The following is an 18,585-nucleotide window of genomic DNA, read 5'->3' as shown; positions in this document are numbered from 1 at the left end:
CTTGCAAAATCTCACTATAAGAAAAACTCACACTATAGTTCTCACCGGTTCCATCCCTGCAAGGACATGCATACAGAGTTTCTTCCATCGTATCTTGCTGTATTCAAACAGATCCACACTATCACATGATTGATAGTTCCTTCATTTGCTACTGATGCTCTAGCCAAATGGCATAGTGCAAACATGCCTTCAGTCTATCAGTCAGTGGAATTTATTGAGCACCTGCTTTGATACCTCATTCTTGCCAAATCCAACAGCCTCTACTCCATCCTAATCCTCGATCTGTCCTCCTCGACCTCTCTGCTGCCTTTGACACTGTGGACCACCCCCTCCTCCTTGAAACATTATCTGATCTTGGCTTCACTGATACTGTCTTCTCTTGGACTCCTCCTTTCTCTCTGGCCATTCCTTCCCAGTCTCTTTCACAAGCTTCTCCTCTGCCTCCCAATCCCCAACAGCCCAGTGCCTGCTGTGTGACTTTGGGCAAGTCATTTAACTTCTCCATGCTTTTATCTTATCTGTAAAATGGGGATTAAGAATGTGAACCCCATGTGGGACACAGACTGCATCCAATCTGATTATCTTGTAACTACCCCAGTGCTTAGTACGGTACCTGGCACATAATAAGCACTTAACATATAGCATTTAAAAAAAGAAAAACACAAAAAACTGTGCAATCCCTCAAGGATCAGTTCCTCATCTCTTATTCTCCATCTACACCCATTCATTTGCTCCCAAGGCTTCAACTACCTTCTCTATTAATCAATGACATTTATTGAGCACATACTATGGGCAGAGCACTGTACTAAAGGCTTGGGAGAGTGCAGTGCAACATAATTAGCAGACACATTCCCTGCCCACAGTGAGCTTACAGTTTAGAGGGGGAGACAGACAATAATATGAATAAATAAGTACTTTAAAATATATAATTTAAAGAGATAGATAAATGCTGTGAGGTTAGAAGTGGGGCGAATATCAAATGTCTGAAAGTCACAGATCCAAGTGCGTCGGATGATGCCGAAGGGGAAAAGGAGCTTAAACAGGGAAGGCCTCTTGCAGGAAACGTGACCTTAATAATGCTGTGTGGTTGATTCCCAAGTCTGCATCTCTGGCTCTGACCTCTCTCCTTCTCTGTCTTCAGGATATCTCTACTTGGATGCCCTGGCAACATCTCAAATATAACAGGTCCTAAACAGAACTCCTCATCTCCCCACCTAAACCTCATCCCCTCTCCAGACTTTTCCATCACTGTAAACAGCACCACCATCCTCCCTGTTTTGCAAATCGATAACCTTGGAATCATCCTGATTCATCTCCCTCATTCAACCCACATATTCAATCTGTCACCATATCCTGTTGCTTCAACCTTCACAGCATCATTAAAATCTGCTCTTTCCTCTCCATCCAAACCACTACCAGTTTAATCCAAGCACTTCTCCTATCCCACCACAGTTACTGCATCTGCCTCCTTGTGACCTCCATGCCTCCTGTTCTCACCTCACTCCAGTCATTCTGTAGTTTTTGGTTTCTGCTTAAATGAAAGTTTCCTTTTCTCTATTCAGAGGAAATGTTATTTGAAGACAAATCAATTGCGGCCCTGGTTATCAACTGTTGCCCTAATAAAGATATCGTTCCCCCATCTTCCAGAAATGTAACTTTATTTCTGCTTATTTGATTTTCTATTGAAATAGTTATCTCCATGCAACACTTTGTACCAATGGTGTTATTTTCCAATGAACAAAGCCAGTGTCTCAGATAATAATGATCTAAATAAGTCAGATGATCCATATAATATTTTCTTTCTATGTTCTAAATAACTTTAAGGATGGAAGACTGAATTCCAAGCAAGTACATAAATTTCTGAACTGAAACTGTTCATCTACCCCCAGTTGTGGAGGGTTTTTTTGAGGAATCTGGAGTTGCTAGTAAATGAGCATAGTGCTCTATTGTAATAAGAACAAAGCTATCATCAGACTTGTGCATCGTTGCAGTAATTCATTAAAAAAGCCAGCAATAACCAACAAACAGAAGTTGCACTGCATTCAATGACTTCCCTGTCAGCATTATGTCCCTTTTCTTCTTAAACTTCTGATCAAAAATAAAAATTTCTTATCAATTTTTCCTCTATTTCTTTCAATCAATCAATCTACCAGTGGTATTCATTAAGGGCTACAGTGAACCGAGCACGGTACTAAGCACTTGGAAGAGTATAATTCAACAGAGTTGCTAGACATGTTCCCGGCCCACAAGTCACTTACAGTTCCAAATAATACATTTCATATGTAATGAATGAGAAACCTAAAGGAGATCCAAATTTGCTTCAAATACTCACTGAGTGGAATGCAGGCTGTTCAACGTCCACCGGACGGATCTTATAATTCCTTTTCATCTTGAGCTCCCAGGATCTCCAGTCTTCCTTCAACTACAGTGATCACTCTGGTGTTTTTGCCTTTTATAACTGGAAGGTTAGAGAATATTTCATTTAATTAACCTTAGTTAGCCTATGATGCATCTATGCAGGTGTGGATTAGGCTGAATAATCAAGTAATCACTTCCCATTCTCGGCTACACCTCTTAGAAGATATTTGGTGTAAATGAAAGACTGTGGAAAACAATCAAATCCTCATCTGATAGGAAACGTGACTGTCCTCTTCCAATCCAGCACTCATTCATTCATTCCATCGTATTGATTGAGTGTCTACTATGTGCAGAGCACTGTACTAAGCACTTGGGAGAATACAGAGTAACTATAAACAGACACATTCCCTGCCCACAACAAGCTTACAGTCTGGAGGGAGAGACAGACATTAATATAAACAAACGAATTACAGATATGTACATAAGTGCTGTGGGGCTGGGAGGGAGCATCAATCCATCACCAAATCCTGCCGGTCTGACCTTCCCAACATCGCCAAGATCCGCCCCTCCCTCTCCATCCAAACCGCTACCACTCTAGTACAATCACTCATCCGCTGCCACCTGGATTACTGTATCAGCCTCCTTTCTGATTTCCCAACCTCCTGCTTCTCCCCACTTCAGTCCATGCTTCACTCCACTGCCCGGATTATCTTTCCACAGAAACATACAGGGCACGTCACCCTCCTCCTCAAAAAACTCCCCTGGTTGCCTATCAACCTCCATAGCAAAGAAAAACTCCTCACTATTGGCTTCAAAGCTCTCCATCACCTTGACTCTTCTTACCTCATCTCCTTTTTCCCCTTCTACATCCCAGCCCGCACACTCAGCTCCTCTGATGCTAATCTTCTCACTGTGCCTCGATCTCACCTGTCCGACCGCCGATGCCTGGCCCATGTCCTACCTCTGGCCTCGAGCACCCTCCCTCAAACAATCACTCTTCTCCCCTTCAAAGCCCTACTGAAGGCGTACCTTCTCCAAGAGACCTTTCCAGGCTAAGCCCCCCTTTCCTCAGCTCCCCCTCCTTTCCATGTCACCTCGACTCATTCCTTTTGCTCTTCCCCCACTCTCCCCACCCCACAGCACTTATGTCTATCTGTATATATCTATAATCCTAAACATTTATATTGATGCCTGTTTACTTGTTTTGATGTCTGTCTTCCTTTATAGACAATCCCTCTTTATTGCTGAATTGTACTTTCCAAGTGCTTATTACAGTGCTCTGCACACAGTAAGTGCTCAATAAATGCAATTGAGTGACAATGAATGAAGGGAGCAAGCAGAGTGATGCAGAAAAGAGTGGGAGAAGAGCAGAGGAGGGCTTAGTTAGGGAAGGATATGTGTCTTCAATAAAGATTTAAAGAGGGGGGAGAGTAATTATGTCAGATTTGAGGAGGGAGGGCATTCAACGACAGAGGCTGGTTGTGGGTCATTCATTCATTCATTCAATAGTATTTATTGAGCACTTACTATGTGCAGAGCACTGTACTAAGTGCTTGGAATGAACAAGTCGGCAACAGATAGAGACAGTCCCTGCCGTTTGACGGGCTTACAGTCTAATCGGGGGAGACAGGCAGACGAACACAGTGGCAATAAATAGAATTAAGGGGAAGAACATCTCGTAAAAACAATGGCAACTAAATAGAATCAAGGTGATGTACATTTCATTAACAAAATAAACAGGGTAATGAAAATATATACAGTTGAGCAGACGAGTAGAGTGCTGAGGGGATGGGAAGGGAGGGGGGAGGAGCAGAGGGAAATGGGGGGAAAAGAGGGTTTAGCTGCGGAGAGGTGAAGGTCAGCAGTTTGGAGGTTCTGAGGAGTGGGGAAACATGTCCTGAGCATTTTTGCAGAAAAATGATCCAAGCAGGAAGGTGACCGTGAAATCTTAATCCTTATGAAATAGCTGATGAATAAAAAAGACAGAATCCAAAGATATATGGGAATGAAAACAATGGGTCACTGTCATTCATCTACCACCTAACCACTTCCATTTGGTGATCAGGTCTAGACATAAAGCTTATATAGGACACCTGCATAGGGTGACGGGAAGGTATTTATAGAGAATAACGATGAAATACCTAAATTTTGGGCAATAATTTGGATGAATAGGCAGTAGAAAGAAATAATTTTGTAAAAGAGACTGAGAATATTGTGACCATTTCTGATTAGTTACCTTCAGAAATAGAGATAAGGAGGCTAGCATCCTATCTATAGTTGTAGATATATCCTATCAGTAGATAGATCAACATGGCCCAGTGGAAAGGAAATGGGCCTTGGAGTCAGCGAACCTGGGTTCTAATTCCGGCTCTACCACGTATTTGCTGTGTGACTCTGGGCAAGACTGCACTTCTCTGTGCCTCATTTCTCTCATCCCCAAAATGGGATTCTATACCTCTTCTCCCTCTGACTTGGGCTGTGAGTCCCATGTGACACCTGATTGTCTAACCTAACACTTAGCACAGTGCTGGGTATAAACTCTTAACGAATACTACAATAATAATAATTATCATTATTATTATCATTATTTTAATTATTATTAGCTACATACAAGTACCAGCATTTATTAACAAGGTAGATGTCAATAATACCAGCTAGAAAGATAGGTAACCTAACAGCAGAATGGTCAAAACTCATCTTTGAGATAGAAAAAAATAAAAAAATCCATCATCTTAGCTTTTGAGGAGACAAAAGAGCTAGAAGTTAGTGTGTCTCAGCTCACCAAAAATCAGGTACAGAGAAGTCAAAATTCTAGCTCTGCTGTTACTGCTGACTTTGTGTGTGATTTTAAGGATGCCACTTAACCTCACATATTTCTGTCTCTTATTTGGTAAAATATAGATAATAAGGGTTAGCTCACTAGGGTAGGGATTAGATTATTGTAAACCCAGAGCAAATGGTGAGGGAAATGGAAACATTTATTCAACATGCCAATGTCATTAATAATAGCAAATGGAATCTGAGTCACAAGCAACCCAGATTTCTTTCTTTAGAGTTCACAGAAGTGTTCCTGAAACTTTTCATCCTCAAATTTTCCTAATATTCTTGGGACCTACACTACCCCGTCACATACACAAAAAAAGTCCACTTTGTCTCCACCAACTAACATTATGACAGAGTTAAAGGCTGGGAGAGGGTGTTGAGGAGATCTGGGAGAGAGGTGCAGGGGGAGCCCTGAAGGGGTCAGAGCCCAATTTAACCTGTCTGCGAAACCACAATTTGCCACTGCCACCACCAAACAATTTTAAAGAGCCCTGCCATGCTGTCTTTACAACCCCCTGCACAATTTCCCATAACTTGAATTACGATCTTGCCTTTATATTTGACAATCACCACCTTAGAAAGCAATAGATCTTTGAGTTTTTTCTCACCCCTGAAAAGGGTATTGGCCTAATCCAAATGACCAGATTAGAAAACAGAGGCTAGCCATTTTCCTGTTCATATGTCCCTCATGTGGGAAGTTCCTCTTTATTAGGAACATCCAGGGATAGATGAAGATGGTAAAGAGGAAAAGAGGAAAAACAGAGAAAGAGATTTACCAGGGTGGGATTTTCATTTCTGCAGGCTTGTCTTCTTTCATTCTTCTCTCTCTTTATCCTCACTTCTAGCCTGCCCTTAAATCATGCATTTATCCTCCACAATATTCCCTGGATCCTTCTCTTCTTTCCCACCAATCAATCAGTGGTATTTATTGAGGGCTTCCTGTGTGCAGAGCACTATACTAAGTGCTTGGGAGAGTACAAAGCAATAGGGTTGGTAGACTGTAAGCTCATGGTCGGCAGGGAGTATGTCTGTTTATTGTTATATTTTACTCTCCCAAGGGCTTAGTATTGTGTTCTGTACACAGAAAGAGCTCAATAAATAGGATTAAGTGACATGAAACCCACTCCAGAGGTTACAGTCATTCATCGATCAATCAATCAGTCAGTGGTACTGAGTGCTTACTGTGTGCACTTGGGAGACTCCAATACACCAGAGCTGGTAGACATGTTCCCTGCCCATTAGGAGCTTACAGATTGATTCAATAGTGCTTACTGATGATTTACAGCATAGAGAGTCCTGAATAAAGCACTTGAAAGAGCATAGTGAAAATAAAAGGTGTAATCCCAGCTCTCAAGGAGTTTACAGTCTATTAAGGGTGAAAATTAGACGCAAACATTTTTGGTTTTGGGGGGTTTGTTTTTGGTATTTCATTCATTGATTCAATAGTATTTATTGAGCGCTTACTATGTGCAGAGCACTGTACTAAGTGCTTGGAATGTACAAATCGGTAACAGAGACAGTCCCTGCCCTTTGATGGGCTTACAGTCTAATCAAGAGTTGTTACACACTTATTATATTCAGTCAATCGTATTTATTGAGCTCTTACTGTGTGCTGAGCAACGTACTAAGTGCTTGGAAAGTACAGTTCAACAATGTCTAAGTGCTGCGGTAGATAAGACTAATCAGTGGATATAGTCCCTCTCCACACAGGGCTCACAGTCTTAAGTCCCCATTTTACAAATGAAGTAACTGAAAAGTGAAGTGTCTTGCCTAAGGTCATGCAATTGACAAGTGGCGGAATTAGAAACTATGTGAGAAGCAACGTGGCTCAGTGGAAAGAATCCGGGCTAGGGAGACAGAGGTCATGGGTTCGAATCCCAGTTCTGCCACTTAGCTGTGTGACTGTGGGCAAGTCACTTCAATTCTCTGGGCCTCAGTTACCTCATCTGTAAAATGGGGATTAAGACTGTGAGCCTCACGAGGAACAACCTGATTACCCTGTATCTACCCCAGCGCTTAGAACAGTGCTTTGCACATAGTAAGAGCTTAACAAATACCAACATTATTATTATGGCCTGCTAACCACCAGGCCCAGGCTCTATTTGCTAGGCCAAGCTGCTTCTCTATACTGTTGCCCCCAAAATCTACCACTTTATCCAAGCTCTTATGACCTTCTCCTGGATTATTGCATCAGTCTCCTCTTTCCTTCTTTAATCTATTCTACACTCAGCTGCCTGCATGATCCCAAAAAGCAGATCAGAATGCATCACTCTCCTCCTCAGAAACCTAAATTGGCTAGGACATCTCTCCTGACCAGGGGCTGTGGCCTTTCCTTTCTGTTATCTTTTCCCACCATCCCCAGCTTGCTATCTTCACTCCCCACCAGTTAACCTCCTAACTGAACCTGGCTTTGGCCTCTTCCCTCTCCACTTTGTTGTGAATTGAAATCACTCTCTTCTTTCCAAGCCACATACCTCTCCACCTTCAAAACTCTCTTTTAACAATCCATCTTCTCTAAGAGGTATTTCTCTGTTAAACCCCTTCTCACCAATCATGTCATTCCTTGAACCACTCAACTCTCTTGTATAAATCTATTTATTTCATTCATTTATTTTTCTGCTATTTTTCTTTTTTTTCCTAAAGTTATTTTGTTAAGTGCTTAATATGTGCCAGACACTGTACTAAGCACTAGGGTTAGATAGCAGCTAGTCCAGTTTGGTACTGTGGGTTTTAATCCCCATTTTACAGATGAGGCAACTGAGGCACAGAGAAGTGAAGTGACTTGCACAAGGTCACACAGCAGACAAATGGTGGAGTCAGGATTAGAACCCAGGTCCTTCTGATTCCCAGGCCCTTTCTCTATCCACTAAACCACACTGCTTTGATTAGCCTCTGCCTGTTAATCTCATTAAAGGATAAAAATCTAGGGGTTAGGGGAGCAAATCTTATGATATTATTGTGGCTCTCAAGTCCCTACTATGGCATATTCTATATCCAGAGGCACTTGGTCAATTTCATTGATGATTAATGATGGTGACGGCAGGAGTATAATCCTGGGATTGGCAAAAGAGAGACTTTGGTCCTCAGGTGCTTCCTAAAGAAATGAGGAGGCCTGAAATCCTGTCTTCTGCTTAGAGAAGCTCAATATAATGGTGGTAATAGTAATAATAATAATAGTACTTGTTAAGCTCCTACTATGTACCCAGCACTATTTTAAGCACTGGGATAGATACAAATTAGTCAGGTTGGACATGGTCCCTATCCCACAAGGGGCTCACACTCTTAATCCCCATTTTACAGATGAGGGAATTGAGGCCCAAAGAATATATTAATAATAATAATAATGGCATTTGTTAAGTGCTTACTACGTGCCAAGCACTGTTCTAAGCACTGGGATAGAAAGAAGGAAGTTGTCCCTTGTGGGGCTCACACTCTTAATGCCCATTTTACAGATGAGGTAACCAACACACAGAGAAGTTAAGTGACTTGCCCAAGGTCACACAAAGCCAAGTGGCAGAGCCAGGATTAGAACCCACATCCTCTGACTCCTAAGCCCGTGCTCTTGGCAATAGGCCACACTGCTTCGAAGTTAGTGTTAAGTGACTTGCCCATGATTACACAGCAGAGAGTGTTGGGCACATAGTAAGCACTTAACAAATACCAACATTATTATAAGATGGAGTCAGGATTAGAACCAGGTCCTTCTGACTCCCCAGGCCCATGCACTATCATCATCATCGTCGTCGTCAAAGGTATTTGTTGAGTGCTTACTGTGTGCAGAGCACTGTACTAAGCGTGTGGGAGAGTAGATACAACATAGTTGGCAGCTACTTTCTGTGCCCACAAAGAGTTTACAAAAGAGAGTGGTGGATAGATCGATTAGACTGTAAGCCCATCAAAGGGCAGGGACTGTCTCTATCTGTTACCGATTTGTACATTCCAAGCGTTTAGTACAGTGCTCTGCACATAGTAAGTGCTCAATAAATACTATCGAATGAATGAAGGTAAAAATGAGGCTCAGGGAGGGTTCTGTTCTGCTTTGCTGTCTGTCTCCCCCGTTTAGCCTGTGAGCCTGTTATTGGGCAGGGATTGTCTGTATCTGTTGCCAAATTGTCCATTCCAAGCACTTAGTACAGTGCTCTGCACATAGTAAGCGCTCAATAAATTTGATTGAATGAATGAATGAATTCTTGTGCATGACTTGTGGCTGTTTCCTGCCCCAGTGAAAGAGCGGGAAATTCACCAATCAAAATGTGGTACCACCTCAGAGGATTGAAAAAGGGAAGGGCCACAAAAGGTGCTCTCGGAAACTTGAAATCATTCATTACTATGAGGTGCAGCCTTATCAGTGCCTCGTGACTAAACTGATCCTTCAATAGTCCTTACATCCTAAATTTGAGGATAACCAACTTTAGAGAAGATGATGCTATGCATCACAGCAAATTGCTCCACCCCAAAGGTTCAGCAGGTCCACTGTCTTGTTTAAAAGAACTGCAAAGAGTCTTAATGTTGTTGTTGTCTTATGATGTCGAGTCATGTCCGACCCATAGCAAAGCCATGGACGCATCTCTCCCAGAACGCCCCACCTCCATCTGCCGTCGGTCTGGTAGTTTATCCATAGAATTTTCTTGATAAAAATATGGAAGCAGTTTACCATTGCCTCTTTCCGCGCAGTAACCAGAGTCTCTGCCCTCGACTCTCTCCCCTGCCACTGCCGCCCAGTGCAGGTGAGTTTTGACTTGTAGTAGATTGCCTTCCACTCGCTAGCCACTGGCCAAGCTAGGAATGGAATGGGTATGCCTCTGCTTGACTCTCGCTCCCATAGTCAAGACTGGCAGAGTACTGGAAACTCTCCAGCTGTGACCCTGAGAGGTGCAAGAGAGAGTCCTAATAGCCAGGTGATATACCAAGTCTTACCCAACCCCCAAACAGAAATACAGTTGAGGACTGGACCATTTTTTGCACTCTAAATCCCAAACCTATAATGAGTACTGAGAATATTTGACTTTGTATATCTGTGGTGGGACCCTCTTTTCTATTGAGGATGAAAATATGCAAAACCAAGGTAAAGGATATTGGTTTTGTGTGTGTGTGTGTGTGTGTGTGTGTGCGCACGCGTGTGTGTGTGCGTGTGTGTGTGTGTGTGTGTGTGTGTGCTTTCGTAAATGTAGTAGCTAAATCTCTTGAAGTCTGGTAGAAGTTAGTAAACAGTAAGTAGTAATAGCAATAGTATTTGTTAAGGGCTTACTGTGTGGACAGTGCTGAACTAAGTGTTGGAAGAGAATACTCAGGTGAGAATTCAATCCAGTGCTGTCTCTTGAAGGGCTCACTATGTAGGAGATTAAGTGGGGAGAAGGGATTGGAGACCGATACACTGGGAGTGATGAAACATTAAGTTTAATACAGTCACCGCATACTCATCCCTCAGTCTTTCTTGGGGCCCGAACCGGTGAGATTCTTTAGTTTATGATTCAAAAGGCCACCATGCTGGTTCTCCGAGGGTAGAGTGCATGTGAAAAGGTCATCCTTGCCCTGCCAGTGACCCCAAGAATGTCATTTAATGCTGCTGCTGAAAAATTGGAATAACGATAATAATTATTATGGCATTTATTAATTAACTATGTACCAAGTGCCGAGGTCGATATAAGGTTATCATATTGGATACAGGCCCTATTCCACATGGCACTCGAAATCTGTTAACCCACTCTCTTGTAATATACTCTACCAAAAGCTTAGTACAGTGCTCTGCACCTGGTAAGTGCTCAATAAACTGATTGGTTGATTACTTTATTCTCATTTTACAAACTGAGACACAAAGAAGTCAAGTGGTTTGCCCGAGTTCACTGAGGAGGTCGGTGGCAAACTCGGTCCAGAACCTAGGCTTCTTGATTCCCACTGGGGTCTCTGGCCACTAGACCAGGTTGCCTCCCTATCAACAAGGCTAGAAAGTAAATTCCTCAGTAAAAATTCTGTATTATGAAAGATATTATTATTACTGTATTCACAGACAGTCATAGATGCTGAACCCCCCATTTTGCTCCTGATGTGTCCATTTCCAATCCCTCCTCTTGACCTTTATTTACAGACCTCAAGGGATGTGTCCCTATCCAATTCCTGAGTCCACTTTCCCAGCTCTTAGTACAGCGCTCTGCACTCAGGAACCACTTAATAGATACTCTTACTTCAACAATAAATACTATCACCACTCCACTTCCCATGATTCCGTTCACTACTACTTTCCCCTCTTTCTTGAAACAAGAGACAGAATCACTGCTGTTATTTCTTAGAATTTGCCAATAATCCACTACGTGGAGTACTGAGTGAAGGTGACATACGTGGCTCAGTGGAAAGAGCCCGGGCTTGGGAGTCAGAGATCATGGGTTCAAATATCGGCTCTGCCGCTTGTCAGCTGTGTGACTTTGGGCAAGTCACTTTACTTCTCTGTGCCTCAGTTACCTCATCTGTAAAAGGGGGATTAAGACTGTGAGCCCCACGTGGGACAACCTGATCACCTTGTATCCCCCCTGTGCTTAGAATAGTGCTTTGCACATAGTAAGCACTTAACAAATACCACCATTATTATTATTATTATTATTGTTAGATCTAGAAGTCTGTCCGTTTGGAATTATTTTGGCCCAGGTAATCCCTCCAAACGAAATATACTTGCCCTCCCAAACTGGGTCGGTCCGAGGTCATTAGACAAAGATGTGGGATAAAAGCCAATAGTGACTCACTGTTCTGAGCTTAAGATCCCTGATGCAAAGAACCAGGTCAGTGAGGTAGGTGATGGAGGGCAAAGGGAAAAAGTGACCAGAGAAGGCAGGTTTGTATCTTCTGGACCTTGCCTCCTGCTAGTACCGTCTCTTCCTTTCACCCACTGCACTGCGGGAATATGTTGAAACTTCCAGGGAAAAACTGACACAATAGAATAATAGTGGTATTATTAGTGGTCTATGTGCCAAGCACTCTACTAAGCACAGGCTGGGGTAGACACAAGATAATCAGGTTGGACGTAGCCCCTGTCCCTAATTGGTCTCACAGTCTAGTTAGTAGGGAGAAGAGGTAATAATAATAATGATATTTGTTAAGCACTTACTATCTGCTAAGAACTGTTCTAAGTGCTGGGGTAGATACAAGGTAATCAAGTTGTCCCAAGTGGGGCTCACAGTCTTAGTCCCCACTTTACAGATGAGGTAACTGAGGCACAGAGAGTTAAGTGACTTGCCCAAAGTCACACAGCTAAGTGGCAAAGCGGGGATTAGAACCACGGTCTCTGACTCCTAAGCCCGGGCCCTTTCCACTAAACCATGTTGTTTTCTTCATTGCACAGGAGAGGAAATTGAGGCCCAGAGAATTTAAATTTCTTGCCCCAGGTGTCCAGAATTTCTTTCTAGGTTTCCTTGGTGAGGGGGATATATCAAGGTAAAAGACAGTGAGAGTTTACAGCAGATTCTTTACTGGGAGGGATTACATGTGGGAGTCAAATTCTCCTTCCAACAGTGGTGTTTTGGAACACCTGAGAGCAAAGCTCTGTTAACTAGTCATGGTCAGTTTTTTAATGGTATTTGATAAGTGTATACTGCGTGACGAGCAATACGAGTAAATCAGATCACATACAATCTCTGTCCCACATGGGGCTAAGGAAGAGGGACAGGTGTCAAATCCCAGTTTTTGCAGTTGAGAAAATTGAGGCACAGAGAAGCTTGCCAAATTGTACATTCCAAGTGCTTAGCGCAGTGCTCTGCACACAGTAAGCTCTCAATAAATATGAATGAATGAATGAATGAATGAATGAATTATCTATCCAAAATCACACTGCAGGCGAGTGGCGGAGCTGATGTTAGTACCCAGGTCCTGTGGCTTCCAGGCCCATGTTTTATCCAATAGGCCATGCTACTTCCCTGCTAAATTCAAATGGGCAAGAAGCAGAAATTCTTTGGCTTGGCCACAAACATTTCTGTCTCCACAGAGCCAGATGGGATATTACAGTAAGGGTCAATGGCAATTCCACCCCTTGATAATCAGTAAAGCTGCTTTTGATGGAAAAATCTCCCTTCCATTTTAGTGAAACAATTGATTTTGGCAGGAGTGAATTCCCTAGTTAAAGCACCGCTCTCCCACACTGTAACCAGACAGAACCTGCATATAAGAAATATACACCCAGTTCTCCTTTAACCCATATTTTCATTCCATGATTTGGAAATACCCCAGGGGAAGTATCAGAGAATATGCTTCCCACAGCACACATCTGTTCTGGCAAACCATGATCCAAACAGTGTTCCAAGTAGATTGGGTGCAGGAAAAAATAACTGTGGGCCTGGGATGGCATTGGTCAAGGCATGAGGCTTCTCAACTACCCTGCCTCTGCCCCCATTGAACTGTACTATCATCTACAGTACTTTGTTTTCTGGGTGCTTTTGAAACTTTTTTTCAAATGGTTTTTAAGTGCTTCTTATCTTCCAGACACTGTGCTTAGAGATGGGATAATAATAATAGTGATAATAGTAATGGTACTTGTTAAGTGCTTACTATGTACCATGCACTGTACTAAGCATTGGGGTGGGTACAAGCAATTCAGGTTGGACACAGTCCCTATACCATGGGGGCTCACAGTCTCAATCCCCATTTTACAGATGCAGGAAATTAGGCCCAGAGAAGTCAAGTGATTTGCCAAAGGTCACACAGCAAACACACGGTGGAGCCTGGATAACAACTCACGACCTTCTGACTCCTAGACCTGCGTTCTATCCACTACAACATGCTGCTTCTCCTTCTCCAACAGAAGGATCAAATTTGGTATTTTCACTGAGCTTGACTTTTGCTCAGACCCTGAGGGTATATTGCCGTGCCCTTTGTAGTCACAGAGGGAAAGAGCACCAGGTCCTCTGCATCTGAATTATTATTTTATCTGAAGTAGGTATACACCACAGGGGATCACTGCTCAGACAGGCGTGGTCAAATTCCAGCCCATTCCACTCCCTCCCCAAACAGGAGTTTTGAGTTTTATTGAGTCTGTGTTGGAGGGAGCAGAGCAGAGGCAGCCACGCTGGGTACCGAATCACCAGAAATCTTGCCAACAGACCACTTCCGCTCCACCATGCAACCAGACCCCCAGACCTGACCCAAATGATGCTGTGCTGCACTGCTACACGGCAGTGTATGACTTCTTGTCACGGGCACATGAAGAGGGAAAAATAAAGCTCATTATAAAGCGACCCTCAAAGTCTGCAGAAGAACATTCCTATTTACCTCTCAACAATTTAACCTAGAATGGGAGATGATGTGTTTGTATGCAGGAAATGTGTCTGTTTATTGTTCTATCATTCTCTCTCAAGAGCTTAGTCCAGTGCTCTGCACACAGTAACCTCTCAGTAAATATGACTGAATGACTGACAGCTCTGTCTTCTAAAATTTCTAAATTTATCAACCCAAGGAGTTTAGTCAATACTGTACCTTGAGATATCTAAAGATGGAAAAATCATCTCATCTTTGACGTCAGATCAGTAGAAATCGGCTGTCGTGGCTTAACGTATCATTCTAAATATGAACCAAGAAGAAGGCATTTCCAAGCCCTTAGCACAGTGCTCTGCACACAGGAAGTGCTCAATAAATACGATTGAGTGAATAAATGAAATTCACAGGCGGCAAAGCTAGCTAGTCGCTTAGCTTGTTGAGTGCCCTTAGTTCTAAAAGGAGGTCTTGAAAACTGAAGTTTAAGAAAGAGGAAAGGATTAGGTAATTGTTAGGAAGGGTTAGGAATGTTCCTTAACCTACTCACGATGCACTTAGGCTGGTGCAAATTAGGGTGAATTGTGTTGGCATTTTGGGCTACTCCTCTGGAAGCTCTTTTGGTTCAGTTAATCACACGTGAAAAGCCCAACCTGATGTCAAATGCCAATAGAACATTTGCCATCTTACCTTTCAACCCTCCATTAGGGCCATTGTAATCACCTTGCCTAGGAATTCTCATTTGCCTAAGCCAAGAGGTACCTTTTCCTCCTAGCAGTTGGCAGCCTGACGTGACTTCTGGTAGTTGAGCTTTGTTACACCCAGTTTGATTCCTGCCAGAGAGGATACTGGCACCCCATGATCACAGGTCAGAATTGTCAGGAAAATGTGGCCACTGCCCTGTCCCCATTTAGCCCCATCTCTACCCACTTTCGGAGCCGCCTGTCTACAATGATACTGGGTTCGAATCTCCGCTCTGCCACTTGTCAGCTGTGTGACTGTGGGCAAGTCACTTAACTTCTCTGTGCCTCAGTTACCTCATCTGTAAAATGGGGATTAAGACTGTGAGCCTCATGTGAGACAATCTGATTACCCTGTATCTACCTCAGGGCTTAGAACAGTGCTCTGCACATAGTAAGTGCTTAACAAATACCAACATTATTATTATTATTACAGGGAAGGGCTTATTCTTCATGGAGTTGTGCCAGTCGAGCCTAAGGACAGAGCGGTTTTCTCCCCACTGATTCAAGAAATAAAGATGTGGTGTCCTTTGGGGCCCCTTTCACCTCATCGTAGAGGAAGTTAGGCAGTCAACAAAATCCTCCACTGACCTTCAGTTTGCTCTGAAATTGAAGATCATGGTGTCGCCACTCTTGGCCTGATGGCTGTGCCATAGTTGTGCTGTCCTTCCTGATTTGATTTTTTCTATTTCCTGGCTCTTTTGGCATCGTTTGCCAGTGGTAACGTAATTTTGTGATAGTAATAGTAGTAATAATAGTAGCAGTAGTGTGAACCACGTGTCTACTTGGTCATGTACTGTACTAGGTGCTTGGGAAGTACTGAATAATGAAGTGAGAGTTTGCCTTCTCCTAAGGAGCTTGCATCTACTAGGGAAGACAAACATAAAAAGATTTACAACACCCTAAAAAACAAATAAATGCATACACGGGTGGTAAGATAAGTGTAAATAAGACTAGAGAGGGCAGAAGTTCACTGTGGACGGGAAACACGTCTACCTACTCTGACTCTCCCAAGTGTTTAATACAGTGCTCTGCACACAATCAGCGCTCAATAAATACCCCTAATTGACTAATAGAGATGATGCTTGATTCAGAGAGCTGATTTATGCTACCTAAAATAAGTTAAACAGACCTCTACTACGCATCCCCATTTTACCCCACTGCCGATGGGAAATGGGTGAGGCAGGGTGCCCGAGCTTTAACCTGAACAGTCATGCCATGACGAAGCAATCTCAGGCTTTTAGTGAAGTTCTTAGGGCGGTCAAATAGCAATTTCCAAAGTCTGGAACTACTGGTGCCAACAAGTGCTCTAATAAGGTCTATGAAAGTCACCTGAAGGTCTTGGTGCTGTGGCTTCCGGGTCTCCTGAAGCTTATCTGCTAAAAAGATCATCTCTGATAGGCCATGCTACCATCTGAAGCTTCCCTGTGATTCGGGCAGTATGTGGTTGAAAATGGACATTAGCTCCTCTGTCCTTTTTCTGTATTCAGGCTCATTCCTGAATCCCATATTCCCCTCCCTGCTATAGAATCCATTGATAGGGCCTGCGTGTACATGAAAACAACTGATGTCCTGACTTGCTCCCCTCATTCATGCCCCCTCCCAGCCCCATAGCACTTATATACATATCTGTAATTAATTTATTAATATTAATACTTGCATCCCCTTCTAAACTGTAAGCTTGCTTTGGGCAGGGAATGTGTCCATGTATTGTTATATTCTACTCTTCCAAGCATTTAATACAGTGCTCTGCACACAATAAGCACTCAATACATACGAATGAATGAATGAGTGAATGAACTATATGCCCAACTGTATTTCGACAGGAGCAGGAAAACCCTGCTTTCCCAGAATCAATCAGTTGGTATTTGATTGATGCCAATCAAATACTTTGATCAATCAATACTTTGATTGATACCAAGTTGGAAGAGAAGCAACATGGCTCAGTGGCAAGAGCCCGGGCTTTGGAGTCAGAGGTCATGAGTTCGAATTCAGGCTCTGCTACTTGTCAGCTGTGTGACTGTGGGCAAGTCACTTCACTTCTCTGTGCCTCAGTGACTTCATCTGTAAAATGGGGATTAAGACTGTGAACCCCACGTGGGACAACCTGATTCCCCTGTGTCTACCCCAGTGCTTAGAACAGTGCTCTGCACAGAGTAAGCGCTTAACAAATACCAACATTATTAGTATTATTTTTTGAGCACTCACTGGACTACGCTTGGGAGAGTACAATACAACACAGTTGGTAGGCATGTTCCCTGCCCACAGCGACCTTAGGGTCTAGAGGGGGAGACAGAGATTACTATTGATAAATAATTCATAATATTTAATGTATATATCAGTGCTCTGGGTCTATGGGTGGGGCAAATACCAAACATCCAAATGCATCTTGTCTTGTGTTAAGCTGTCAAGTTGTTTCCAACCCATAGCAGCTTCTTGGACACATCTCTCCCAGAACGCCTCACCTCGATCTGCAATCATTCCAGTAGTGTATCCATAGAGTTTTCTTAGTAAAAATACAGAAGTGGTTTACCATTGCCTCCTTCCACACAGTAAACTTGAGTCTCTGCCCTTGACTCTCTTCCATGCCGCTGCTGCCCAGCACAGGGGAGATTTGACTTGTAGCAGATTGTCTTCCACTCACTAGCCACTGCCCAAGCTAGGAATGGAGTGGACAGGCCTCTGATTGACTCTCCCTCTTGTAGCTGAGACTGGTAGAGGACTGGAAACTCTCCAGGTGTGACCCTGAGAGGGCATCCAGGTGCCTAGACGAATCAAAAAGGAGAGGGAGCCGGAGAAGAGAGGGCTTAATTGGGGAAGGCCTCTTGGTAGAGATGTGAACTTAATAAAGCTTTGAAGATGAGGAGAGATGTGGGCAGTCTGGAGTATAAGGAGGCAGCAGGAGTTCCAGGCCAGAGGGAGGATGTGGGAAAGGGGTCCATGTTAAACTAGCCCCTCTTTCTCTGCCCAGGGCCGTGGAAGGTCAGAGTGGCTGAAGAAAAGCTACACGTAAAGATGACTACCCTGTTGACTGGCTCCCAGATACCCCATTTAGATCTGGCTCCAAAAGGAGACTGCTTTTCCCATTCCTTGCCTTGCTCCCGAATCTCTCATTAAAGGCTGATTCCTTCAGAGAACCCAGTAATAAAGAAACCTTTTCATTGTCTTGATGAAATGCTGCTGATGTTCAAAATTTATTGCCATGGCAGTAAATCCCCCAGATTTTGTCTAAATTGCTCTCTGCACAGAAACCTCTCAACAATTTAACCTAGTTGTTAAAGTTTCTATTGTTTCTAAGTGAATTGTTGTCTTTGGTTACATATTTCTTGACCTTTTATCTGTGACTTTTAAACATTTGATATTTGACCCACTCCCAAACCCTTAGCACTTATGTACATATCTTTAAATAATATATTTTAAATTATGCATTCATATT

The 18,585-nt window shown here is 43.0% G+C and overlaps 2 non-coding genes across 2 annotated transcripts; both read right to left on the bottom strand.

The window, feature by feature from the left end:
* Nucleotides 1-9,918: 9,918 nt before the first annotated feature.
* On the bottom strand, nt 9,919-10,056 carry LOC114810600. The gene has a single exon (XR_003758296.1). It is a non-coding gene; the product is annotated as a small nucleolar RNA SNORA7 (small nucleolar RNA).
* A 7,710-nt stretch (nt 10,057-17,766) lies between these two features.
* Nucleotides 17,767-17,904, bottom strand: LOC114810857. The gene has a single exon (XR_003758547.1). It is a non-coding gene; the product is annotated as a small nucleolar RNA SNORA7 (small nucleolar RNA).
* Nucleotides 17,905-18,585: the final 681 nt, after the last annotated feature.

The sequence above is a fragment of the Ornithorhynchus anatinus genome, chromosome 3 (genome assembly GCF_004115215.2).
Source record: "Ornithorhynchus anatinus isolate Pmale09 chromosome 3, mOrnAna1.pri.v4, whole genome shotgun sequence".
NCBI classification, from domain to species: domain Eukaryota; kingdom Metazoa; phylum Chordata; class Mammalia; order Monotremata; family Ornithorhynchidae; genus Ornithorhynchus; species Ornithorhynchus anatinus.
This window is presented reverse-complemented; position numbering and strand designations above follow the sequence as displayed.